We start from the raw sequence: 13,413 nt of genomic DNA, 5'->3' as shown, positions 1-13,413 counted from the left end.
GGAGCAGCAGCACAGTCAGGTGGACTGGGGACAGCAAGGTGCCATCATGTCAGGTAGTCCTGGGGCACGGTCCTAGGGCTCAGGTCCTCCGAGAGAGAGAAAGAAAGAGAGAATTAGAGAGAGCATATGTGGGGTGGCCAGTCCTCTTCTGGCTGTGCCGGGTGGAGATTATAACAGAACGTGGCCAAGATGTTCAAATGTTCATAAATGACCAGCATGGTTGAATAATAGTAAGGCAGAACAGTTGAAACTGGAGCAGCAGCATGGCCAGGTGGACTGGGGACAACAAGGAGTCATCATGTCAGGTAGTCCTGGGACATGGTCCTAGGGCCCAGGCCAGTTGAAACTGGAGCAGCAGCATGGCCAGGTGGACTGGGGACAGCAAGGAGTCATCATGTCAGGTAGTCCTGGGGCATGGTCCTAGGGCTCAGGTCCTCCGAGAGAGAGAAAGAAAGAGAGAAGGAGAGAATTAGAGAACACACACTTAGATTCACACAGGACACCGAATAGGACAGGAGAAGTACTCCAGATATAACAAACTGACCCTAGCACCCCGACACATAAACTACTGCAGCATAAATACTGGAGGCTGAGACAGGAGGGTTCAGGAGACACTGTGGCCCCATCCGAGGACACCCCCGGACAGGGCCAAACAGGAAGGATATAACCCCACCCACTTTGCCAAAGCACAGCCCCCACACCACTAGACGGATATCTTCAACCACCAACTTACCATCCTGAGACAAGGCCGAGTATAGCCCACAAAGATCTCCGCCACGGTACAACCCAAGGGGGGGGGGTGCCAACCCAGACAGGCTGACCACAACAGTGAATCAACCCACCCAGGTGACGCACCCCCCCCCCCCCCCCCCAGGGACGGCATGAGAGAGCCCCAGCAAGCCAGTGACTCATCCCCCGTAACAGGGTTAGAGGCAGAGAATCCCAGTGGAAAGAGGGGAACCGGCCAGGCAGAGACAGCAAGGGCGGTTCGTTGCTCCAGAGCCTTTCTGTTCACCTTCCCACTCCTGGGCCAGACTACACTCAATCATATGACCCACTGAAGAGATGAGTCTTCAGTAAAGACTTAAAGGTTGAGACCGAGTTTGCGTCTCTGACATGGGTAGGCAGACCGTTCCATAAAAATGGAGCTCTATAGGAGAAAGCCCTGCCTCCAGCTGTTTGCTTAGAAATTCTAGGGACAATTAGGAGGCCAACGTCTTGTGACCGTAGCTTACGTGTAGGTATGTACGGCAGGACCAAATCAGAGAGGTAGGTAGGAGCAAGCCCATGTAATGCTTTGTAGGTTAGCAGTAAAACCTTGAAATCAGCCCTTGCTTTGACAGGAAGCCAGTGTAGAGAGGCTAGCACTGGAGTAATATGATCAAATTTTTTGGTTCTAGTCAGGATTCTAGCAGCCGTATTTAGCACTAACTGAAGTTTATTTAGTGCTTTATCCGGGTAGCCGGAAAATAGAGCATTGCAGTAGTCTAACCTAGAAGTGACAAAAGCATGGATTAAATTTTATGCATCATTTTTGGACAGAAAGTTTCTGATTTTTGCAATGTTACGTAGATGGAAAAAAGCTGTCCTCGAAATGGTCTTGATATGTTCTTCAAAAGAGAGATCAGGGTCCAGAGTAACGCCGAGGTCCTTCACAGTTTTATTTGAGACGACTGTACAACCATTAAGATTAATTGTCAGATTCAACAGAAGATCTCTTTGTTTCTTGGGACCTAGAACAAGCATCTCTGTTTTGTCCGAGTTTAATAGTAGAAAGTTTGCAGCCATCCACTTCCTTATGTCTGAAACACATGCTTCTAGCGAGGGCAATTTTGGGGCTTCACCATGTTTCATTGAAATGTACAGCTGTGTGTCATCCGCATAGCAGTGAAAGTTTACATTATGTATGTATATAGACATATACTGTACATACATACACATTCAGTACCAGTCAGAAGTTTGGAGACACCTACTCAGTCAAGAGTTTTTCTTTATTTTTACAATGTTTTACATTGTAGAATAATAGTGAAGACATCAAAACTATGCAATAATACATATGGAATCACATAGTAACCAAAAAAAGTGTTAAACAAGTCAAAATATACTTAATACTTGAGATTATTCAAAGTTTCCACCCCTTGCCTTGATGACAGCTTTGTACACTCTTGGTATTCTCTCAACCAGCTTCATGAGGTAGGTGTGCCTTGTTAAAAGTTAATTTGTGGAATTTCTTGAAAGACAAACACACTTTTATGAGTAGACTAAAACAACTGGACACACACACACAACACACAAAAAAGGAGAGGAAGGTCATGTTTTCCAGGATGTTCTTCCTCAGAGGGAGTAGAGGGAGTGTAGCAGGTTAGCGCCCTTGCACACTAACCTCTTCAGGACAGAGGGTACATGTTCTGCCTCCTCACCACCGACACACATCTCCTCCCTCAACCCTTCTTTCTCCCCGTCTTACCAGTAATGGCTGTACCACAGAGAGTGTTCTGTTCTGGCTGTATGCGTGCAGTATAAGGGTTATTCCCCGCTCTGGCCCTCTCCACAGTCACCTTAAAAACTCTCTCAGCCAACTCTCTCAGACACTGACACCGGAGAGGTTCTTCATAAACACTGCTGCATCTCGGCAACCGCCCCCAACACACACACACACTATAAGCACAGGGACACAAAGACCCTTGCTAACATTAATAGCATGAAGACTAACATTAATGTTACAGTAAATTCATTAATAATATGTTAATTATTAGATAGCAGATTAATAGTAATAAGTTAAAGGGTGAACTCTTATTTTGAAGGGAGAGGATGTGCATTTGGCCAATGACAGACCTTCCACATTTAACCCCACCCACTTGTGAAAATCTAAATATCACTGATTTTTTTTCATCTGCAAACAACGAGATAACAACAACCAATGTGTTCTATGTACAAATTAAATAAAAGATTGAAAAATAAAGAAAAACGTGCCTTTTCACGTTGCTGATGTTCCCGTTTTACATCAGAAAACCATTGTCTAAGATGCACACAAACCGGGTCACAACCTTGAGTATCTGACATGACAATAGAAAAAGTAACCACGGGAAGCACGTTGGCCATTTTAATTCATAAACATTAGGCCTATACTCTCTGTAAAATTCACACAATTATCCTGTATTTATAATCACTGTAAAAACATCATTTTATTATGCAAATGAAACACGAAATCACTCACAATTGAAATGACCTGAATGTCAAGCCCTGGACTGGTACCCAGGCTAACTGCCTTCTATTTTGAACACATTTATTTTCATTGTTAGAGCGGCCACTTGAGTATCTGGTCAATATATTGGATAAAATTTGGTCACACACAATAACTTACATTTATTAGTTGGAGGACATGTTTAATGTTGCCTTGTTTATCAATACAATGAAAATGTGTATTCCACCTGTCACAGTACCCAACCCTCTGACATACTATTCACGCAACAGTCTGGGAGCATCAGGTAAGCCTCAGAGCAGTACCCAGGTAGCAGTTCAGGGGTTTATGTGCCTTGCTCAAGGACAAAATGGCAGAATGGGTTGGAACCAGGCCAGGGTAAATAGTATATTTCAAATACTCTAATGAGCTGTGGTCGATAATTGAGCTTTCCCGGCACAAACACCATTTTAATAGTCCCAAAAGAGCAAACCACATCTTTCTGGCAGTCTACTGCAGACAGTCTCAACTATTTGAGACAGTCTTTACTATTTGAACTCAGGTCAGAGCAATTGATGACATTGTAATGTGTTCAGTAACCCTGCCTGATACCTGAAAACATGTATTAGCTCCAATCAAATCAATCACATTTTTTTATAAAGCCCTTTTTACAACAGCGGTGGTCAGGAAGTGCTTTACAGATACACGGCCTAACACACATTGAGCCAGAAGCTTATGCCTTGGCTTTAGCTCAGCAGTCTAATACAGTCTTGTGGTGCACAGGACTAATCCAGTCAGCAACAGCAGCAACAATACTGCTACTAAATACTGTAATGAAAAAATAAATGATTCTGGTATCTTGTCAATTATTTTTAAATATTAGGTTGTTATGGCATCTTTAACATTCACAAAGTGTTACCCAAATTATTCAGATATGCAATTTGGGCGAGTTTCTTTCAACATGTGAAAATCACTTGTGAACCTGTACATCCCTGAGAGTGATGCCTGACTCAACATGTCTAATGTTACTATCAGAGCCTTCTTGACTAATAAGGACTGCTTATATGGATATAATGTGTGTGCATTTCCATTGTACTTGCTATGTGCAAACACAACACAAGTTTTAGAGAGTAGGTTTATCTTCGAGGGTGTGACTTTTTAGGGTGTGACCAGATTTAAGACTCATATTGTATACCAACCTACTTAGAGACAGTACTGGGAAAGAAGATATTTATATTCAAATGACATTTCACATTCATCAAATCCCGAGGCTTGGTCCGTGTCCAACATATGTCTTGCCTACTTCTTACTAAAAGTACATACTTCTGTGTACTAAACATACTACATATTATTTAGAACATACTGTTTAGTAAAAACATATGCAGTAAGCAATGAATATCAACATACTAGGCTTATTCATACTGTGAAGGCATCTAATGCGTGATTTCCCGCCATTTGTTCATATTGGTATCATCAGCTGTTGAATGTATGCATTTAAAGTATACACATGTTTTACCAGTGTCTGCAATGTGTTTCAAGAGACACTCGTTCTACACCACCTTGCTACGAAAGTAGCTTGCAACCTGAAGTTTTGTAATTTCATGTAAAGAAATAACTTTTTCTGCTGTAATATTGATGTTCTTGTAAAGACAGTATGCCTACACATTACCAAGCAAAAATACAAATAAGTTCTGTGTAGAGGAAACGAAAAGATAGAACAAGGAGCATACAAATCTTCGGTACAACTTCAGCTGTCCCAGAAATAGCATGGCATTCAATTCTATTTCTATGGTATATTCTAAGGATTTGGCTGTCTAAACACATACCGACATTCCCAGGTCTCTGGGTGAGGTTCTTTCTTCATGTACGTACAGGTGCAGTCGAGTGGCAGGAGGGGTGGAGTGCATGACACTTCATCCTGGATATGACAGAGTTCGCCTCAAACCAAGGGTCCAGCAGTAGCCTACAAAGTAATAAGAGAAAAGTGCAAATTGCTAAACTAATGTAGATATTCCAAGCAAAGTGTTTTGATACCTTTCAAGTGAAATGGTTCCATGTAGAGTAAACCATCCTTAGTGTTCTGCTAATACAACAATGTGCAAATATTATAACTGTCTTTCATAACCAATACAGATACAGTACCTATCAGCATTTATTTCTTTTGGTAACGTTAGTCGTCATCCCTTCAGTCGGTGTCCCATATAAGACAGTTTCCTGACATGTTTGAAGAACACACTCATTTTTAATAGGTCAGTAGCCAGTGATGCTGATTTCGTCACTATTTCAGGGTTTAAAACAACTGTGAACTGGGCACTCAGAAAAGAATGGAAGAAACTCCCCAAATACAGGTGTGCCAAGCTTGTACCCAAGAACACTTGAGGCTGTAATCACTGCCAAAGGTGCTTTAACAAAGTACTGAGTAAAGAGTCTGAATACTTGTGTAAATGTGATATTTCAGGTTTATATTTTTTATAAATTAGCAAAAAAATCTAAAAACCTGTTTTTGATTTGTCGTTATGGGGTATTCTGTGTAGATTGATGAGGGAAAAAAATATTAAATACATTTTAGAAGAAGTCTGTAATGTAATGAAATGTGGAAAAAGTCAAGGGGTCTGAATACTTTCCGAATCTACTGTATATAGACATATACTGTACATACACAAACATTCAGTACCGGACAAAAGTTTGGAGACACCTACTCATTCAAGGGTTTTTCTTTATTTTTACAATGTTTTACATTGTAGAATAATAGTGAAGACATCCAAACTATGAAATAACACAAATGGACTCAAGTAGCAACCAAAAAAAAGTGTTAAACAAATCAAAATACACTTAATACTTGAGATTATTCAAAGTTTCCACCCTTTGCCTTGATGACAGCTTTGTACACTCTTGGTATTCTCTCAACCAGCTTTGTGAGGTAGGTGTGCCTTGTCAAAAGTTAATTTGTGGAATTTCAGGTTAGCGCCCTCACACAGTAACCTCTTCAGGTGAGAGGGTACAACATGTTCTGCCTCCTCACCACTGACACACATCTCCTCCCTCATCCGCTCTGGCCCTTAGCACAGTCACCCCCCCCCCCTCACACACACACACATGGTAAGCACAGGGACACACAGACCCTGACTAACATTAATAGCATGTATCAAGCCTAACATTAATGTTACAGTAAATTAATTAATAATATAATTACTAGATAGCAGATTAATAGTAATAAGTTAAAGGGTGAACTCTTATTTTGAAGGGAGATGATGTGCATATGCCCCCCCCCCCTCAATGTGCCCACTCTGGTATTGGCACACGGCACATGGCACATGTGGCACATGTGCTCTAGCTAACAGCTAGCAGATACATTGTGGGTATAGCCTACATCAGGGGTATTCAACTTTTACTCTACGAGGTCCAGAGCCTGCTGGTTTTCTGTTCTACCTGATAATTAAGTGCACACACCTGGTGTCCCTAAATCAGTCCCTGATTAGAGGGGGACAATGAAAAAAATGCAGTGGAGCTGGCTTCGAGGTCCAACGGCAGCTTCGGTCATCATGTCACCAGAATAAGACCTTCAATATTTATTGAAAGGAGAATCATGCTCATCACTGTGCACTTTCACCACACTGTGAAGTTCATCGTAACTTATTTAATTTGTAGCCTAATAAACTACATGCTTTCACGAGTTGGATTGGGAGAACCACACAACATATCATCACATGAATCCAAATTTACCTATTTTTTTTACGTAATTTAATCACATAAAAAGGGAAGCACTGCTCACACAGCCGCGAGCTGCCAAGTGAAATGAGCCTAATAGACAAGCTGAATTACTTCTATGCTCTATTCGAGACAAGCAACACTGAAGCATGCATGTTAGCATCAGCTGTCCCAGATGACTGTGTGATCAAACTCTCCGTAGTCGATGTGAGTAAGACCTTTAAACAGGTCAACAATCAAAAGGCTGCGCGGCCAGATGGATTACCAGGACGGGTATTCCGAGCATGTGCTGACCTACTGGCAAGTGTCTTCACTGACATTTTCAAACTGTCCCTGACTGAGTCTAATACCAACATGTTTCAAGCAGACCACTACAGTCCCTGTGCCTAAGAACATTAACGTAACCTTCCTAAATGACTACCGACCCATAGCTCTCATGTCTGTAGCCATGACGTGCTTTGAAAGGCTGATCATGGCTCACATCAACACCATTATCCCAGAAACCCTAGATCCTGTCCAATTTGCATACCACCCCAACAGATCCACAGAAGATGCAAAATCCATTGTACTCCACACTGCTCTTTCCCACCTGGACAAAAGGAACACCTACATGGGAATGCTATTCATTGACTTCAACTCAGTGTTCAATACCTTAGGACCCTGGAAGTAAACACCTCCCTCTGCAACTGGATCCTAGAGTTGCTGATGGGCGGGCCCCAGGTGGTAAGAGTGCATAACCTAACATCTGCCATGATTATCCTCAACACGTGAGCCCCTCAGGTGTGTGTGCTCAGTCCCCTCCTGTACTCCCTGTTCACTCATGACTGCATAGCCAGGCACGACTCCAACACCATCATTAAGTTTGCTGACAACAACAGTTGTAGGCCTGATCACCGACAACGATGAGACGGCCTATAGGGAAAAGGTCAGAGACCTGGTTGTGTGGTTTCAGGATAACAACCTCTCCCTCAACGTGATCAAGACAAAGGAGATGACTGTGGACTACAGGAAAAGGAGGACCGAGCACGCCCCCATTCTCATAGACGGGGCTGTAGTGGAACAGGTTGAGCACTTCAATTTCCTTGGTGTCCACATCACCAACAAACTATCATTGTCCAAACACACCAAGACAGTCATGAAGAGGGCATGGCAAAAAATATTCCCCCATGGGTCTACAGATCCTCAAAAAGTTCTACAGCTGCACCATCGAGAGCATCCTGACTGGTTGCATGACTACAGAGGGTAGTGCATACGGCCCAGTACATCACTAGGGCCAAGCTTCCTGCCACCCAGGACCTCCATCCAGGACCCATTAAACTTCTGTGAAGTGGATTATTTCTATAGAACTCCTTCCTGCTTATAGGATGGCTACTTGCCACAGTAAACAAAACACATGTACAGGTCGAAATGTATTCAGTTAGAGAAAACGTGTCATCTTGCAAAGAGCAACATCCCCAGTCAGTGTGTCAGTGTTTTGACCAATGATAAATATATTTTTTGCAAAAATCCCAACTAACGATTTGCAGTGACCCGATCGTAACAAATCCTAACTTATATTTATCAGATGTGAATTGTACAACTTACAACACTATTTGGATATGTGAAATGTGATTTCATGTTTCTGATTATTTATTGTTGGCTTAGGCATTGCCATCCTCCAATAACTAGACACACCCTAAACAGTCATGGTTGATTTAAAACTGGTTTTGGTTTGTCATTACATCTCATTTAAGAGTTGACTCACTCCCTAACATTTCCCTGACCTCTACTATGACACTGAAAGGTGTTCTAGTTTCATTGAATCTGTTCTATTGAACATGCCATTACATCCACGATAAGGAACATCCTCTTGTTTTATGTGTGAATGCCATGGTATGACATGAAAGATGAACAGTACATGCTTAGTTTATATTATAATTTTGTAGATCCTTTTATTGAAAGCGAACAACAGTAGAGCATGCATAAATTTGTGTGTGGAGGACTCCAGTGGGAACCGACTCTGGCAAGCTCCACACTCCACATAAATGGTATATAATGGCTCTTGGAAAACTTGTAATGTTAGTTTTCACCAATTCAGACATATAATACTGCATTTTCAATGTATTTGGACCGGGCCTGTACGTTGAACAATAACTAATCAGAACCTGATAATTTGGCGCCCTCTTGCTGTAGAGACAAAATATGACTACAATAGTGAAGTATTCTGACTGATGTAGGTGGTCTTTGCAGGCCCCCGGTCTCCGGTCTGGAGTGTGAAGTTACAAGCTCTGCCGATCGGCTACTGCTAGCAACCGAGCGGTGCCAAAAGCCCTGGTCTGTCCAAGAAAGCATATGCCAATTACAATCGTCAGAACGGCCAAAGTTGTTGTGATTCTACCAACAACGACCAGAAACTGCCATGTGGGGAATCGTAAGTGATTTGTTTCAGATTGTTCTCGATACCATGTCTTGTTTTGAGGTGTTTTTACTGATTTCAATGTAACGTTAAATATGTCTACAATTGGCCAGCTAGCGAAACAACTGTAACTGTAACATTGTGCAAACGTATTTTTGGGTGCACGTTGATAACAGGAATTCTTAAACTTTTTCAGCCTGGGACCCAAATTAGAAATGATGTTTTCCTGAGACCCAAGTTTATGGAAATATGTAACTATAGGTAAATACTGGTACATTTCATTGCCCTTAAGCCAAAGACAAATAACAATGAAATACCCTTATAAATAGCTATTTTTTCACATTAAAAACACTCTCTACATCCGTCTAGGCTGTAACTGTTGTTGTTAAAATACAATAAATAATTGAACATTTTAACTGGATTAAACTCATTGATCACATCACACAGGTTGAGGTTTTGATAGTGCAACCATAAGTAACAATACAGATGAAAAAAATGAGGCAGACTGTACATCTTACTGGAGGAAGTATTGTTGAAAAAGGTCTAGGTTAGAACTGTTGCTGTTAAAATACCATATATTTTGTTTATTCTGAACTGTAATGAACTGATTGATCAAATCACACAGGTTGTCTATTCTGGGTTTTTGACAGCGCAACACGGAGGTCATGTTCAGCATTGAGTCTGTTTCTGTACTTGTTTTTTAAGTATGCCAGAGTTGAGAACCCTGACTAGCGTAGATATAGTACCAGTCGAAAGTTTGGACACACCTACTCATTCCAGGGTTTTTCTTTTATTTGTACTATTTTCTTCATTGTATTATAATAGGAAAGACGTCAAAACTATGAAATGAAACATGTGGATTCATGTAGTAACCAAAAAAATGGTTAAATCAAAATATATTGTATTTTTGAGATTCTTCAAATTGCCAACCTTTGCCTTGATGACAGATTTGCACACTCTTGGCATTCTCTCAACCAGCTTTACCCGGAATGCTTTTCCAATAGTCTTGAAGGAGTTCCCACATATGCTGAGCACTTGTTGGCTGCTTTTCCTTCACTCTGCGGTCCGACTCATCCAAAACCATCTCAATTTGGTTGAGGTCAGGGGATTGTGGAGGCCAGGTCATATGATGCAGCACTTCATCACTCTCCTTCTTGGTAAATATATCTTACACAGCCTTGAGGTGTGTTGGGTCATTGTCCTGTTTAAAAACAAATGATAGTCCCACTAAGCTCAAACAAGATGTGATGACGTAACGCTGCAGAATACTGTGGTATCCATGCTGGTTAAGTGTGCCTTGAATTCTAAATAATTTACAGACAGTGTCACCAGCAAAGCACCATATCACCACCTCCTCCATGCTTTACGGTGGGAAATAGACATGCAGTGATAATCCGTTCACCCACACCGCGTCTCACAAAGACATGGCGGTTGGAACCAAATATCTCCAATTTGGACTCCAGACCAAAGGACAAATTTACACCGGTCTAATGTCCACTGCCCATGTTTCTTGGCCCAAGCAAGTCTCTTCTCCTTATTGGTGTCCTTTAGTAGTGGTTTCTTTGCAGCAATTCGACCATGATGGCCTGATAACAGAGTCTCATCTGTTGATTTTGAGATGTGTCTGTTTCTTGAACTCAGTGAAGCATTTATTTGGGCTGCAATTTCAAAGACTGTTAACTCTCACGAACATATCCTCTGCAGCAGAGGTAACTCTTGGTCTTCCATTCCTGTGGCAGTCCTCATGAGTTCCAGTTTTTATTTGAACTTTATTTAACTAGGCAAGTCAGTTAAGAACAAATTCTTATTTTCAATGACGGCCTAGGAACAGTGGGTTATCTGCCTTATTCAGGGGCAGAACAACAGATTTTTAGCTTGTCAGCTCGGGATTTGAACTTGCAACCTTTCGGTTACTAGTCCAACGCTCGAACCACTAGGGTTAGTGATCAGTTGAAGAGCATGCATTTAGTTTTACTTCCACGGAAGGAGAGTTGTATGGCATTGAAACTCGTCTGGAGGATAGTTAACACAGTGTCCAAAGAAGGGCCAGAAGTATACCGAATGGTATAGTCTTTGTAGAGGTGGATCAGAGAATCACCAGCAGCAAGAGCAACATCATTGATGTATACAGAGAAGAGAGTCAGCCCAAGAATTGAACCCTGTGGCACCCCCATAGAGACTGCCAGAGGTCTGGACAACATGCCCTCCGATTTGACACACTGAACTCTATCAGAGAAGTAGTTGGTGAACCAGGCGAGGCTGGTTCACCAGTTGGTGAACCAAGGCTGTTGAGTCCGTCAATAAGAATGTGGTGATTGAAAGAGTCAAAAGCCTTTGCCAGGTCGATGAATACGGATGAGTAGGTGTTCTAAAACTGTTCTAAAACTTTTTCATAAACTTTTGTGTATTTGCATAAACTCTTCACAGTTGTGTTCTGTGGGTGTAACCGAGTAGACTGATAACCCATTTCATTGCTTCACAATCCAACCTTGTTTAACATTATCTCGTCTAAATATGGCATGATTCCACCAATTCTAAACTTCTGCTTCATCATAAACCTCAAATTATACTATTGTGCCTAATCCTTATTGTGGCTAGCTTCACAACATATAACCCGGTCTGGTCGAGCAGCACGAGCCAGATGAAGCTAGCTGGCTGCTTTTAACGCTAGCTTTAGGCAACAGAGTTAAGTAGCTGCCTCACTATTTATTTTCATGGACTGAAGTTTAATTTCATTAGGCAAACAACAAGTGGCTACCTAGCTAATACTTACTCACAAGGATTCCTAAATCATTGCTAAGAATAATGAAAATGACTGCAGTTTCAACTGGTCATTGTTTTCAGGCTGGTTGTATTGGTGCTAGCTAGCTACCCCAGAAGTTGCGGTCAAATAAATAATGCTTTATTACCAACGCAGTATTGTAAACACATCGTTAGTGGCCAGTGTTTGCTTATTTGCCAGCTTTGACAGAGCTACTGATAGTATTGGTGGCGCTTGGCTTGCACGTGCAAATTCAGAACACACAATATTCTATAATAGAACTGTGTTATTTGTCAAATTTAAAGCTTATTTAACACAAATCGTGTTATTGCCAAATAGTATTTTTTGATGTGTATCTTTTTTGACACGCAAAGACCCAAACAGCGTTTTTGTCGTGAAGCTAATAGCAGTGATGCTGTTACTGTGTAACTCCAGTAGGGCAACATCTGAAAAATAGCGCACTGGTAGTGTGTACCAGTGCTCGACCAGTCGCGAAAGCCAACATCACCCACGACAAAATGGTTGATTGTTGCTGTGTTGCAAGTGAAGCACCAGATTTCCCGTGGCATCATTACATCATGTACTTACGTTATATAGGTATGCACGTCAGCTTTGACATTGGTTTTGCACATAGGCGTTAAACTAGACATCGGGCTGATACCGATATTGGCATATTTAGATCCTATTCCGATATGTTCACCGATATATTGTGCATCCCTAATGTACAGCATTACCTATGGATTGTGGATCAATGACATGGGGTATCAATTTACTCAGTGACACCCACAGAACACAACTTTGAAGAGTTTAAACAAATATTAGCATTGTTGTTATGCTGGTGAATGAGGACCCAAAAGCGACTTAGCGAAAACAGAGTCTTTATTCCAGTAAAACTCAAGACGAAAACAAAACAGGAAAAAACTTAAATCCACTCGTAGTAACGAGGACAGACTGGAGACTCGAGCATTGACTGCAGGTTGCCTCGGGAAGGCACCGACCGTAGCAGACTAAGGCACCTGCTCGCACGCAGCATCTGAAGGAGACAAGGCACAACAGGGCGAGACAATAACACAGCACAGCGAACATCAAACAAGGATCCGACAAGGACGGAAGCGGAAAACAAGGGGAGAAATAGGGACTCTAATCAGAGGACAAAATAGGGGACAGGTGTGAAAAGACTAAATGAGTGAGTTAGGAGAATGAGGAACAGCTGGGAGCAGGAACGGAACGATAGAGAGAGGAGAGAGAGGGAGGGGGAGAGAGAGGGATAGAAAAAGGGAACGAACCTAATAAGACCAGCAGGGGGAAACGAACAGAAGGGAAAGCATAATGACAAGACAATAAATGACAAAACATGACAGTACACCC

The 13,413-nt window shown here is 41.8% G+C and overlaps 1 long non-coding RNA gene across 1 annotated transcript; it reads right to left on the bottom strand.

The window, feature by feature from the left end:
• Window positions 1-376: 376 nt before the first annotated feature.
• On the bottom strand, window positions 377-5,374 carry LOC124043448. The gene is made up of 3 exons (XR_006840318.1): window positions 5,324-5,374; window positions 5,008-5,144; window positions 377-434 (listed from the first exon to the last, which is right to left on the bottom strand). It is a non-coding gene; the product is annotated as an uncharacterized LOC124043448 (long non-coding RNA).
• Between the last annotated feature and the right edge of the window lie 8,039 nt (window positions 5,375-13,413).

The sequence above is a fragment of the Oncorhynchus gorbuscha genome, linkage group LG09 (genome assembly GCF_021184085.1).
Source record: "Oncorhynchus gorbuscha isolate QuinsamMale2020 ecotype Even-year linkage group LG09, OgorEven_v1.0, whole genome shotgun sequence".
NCBI lineage: Eukaryota > Metazoa > Chordata > Actinopteri > Salmoniformes > Salmonidae > Oncorhynchus > Oncorhynchus gorbuscha.
Note: the sequence above shows the minus strand (reverse complement) of the source record. Positions and strands in the feature narration are given on the sequence as shown.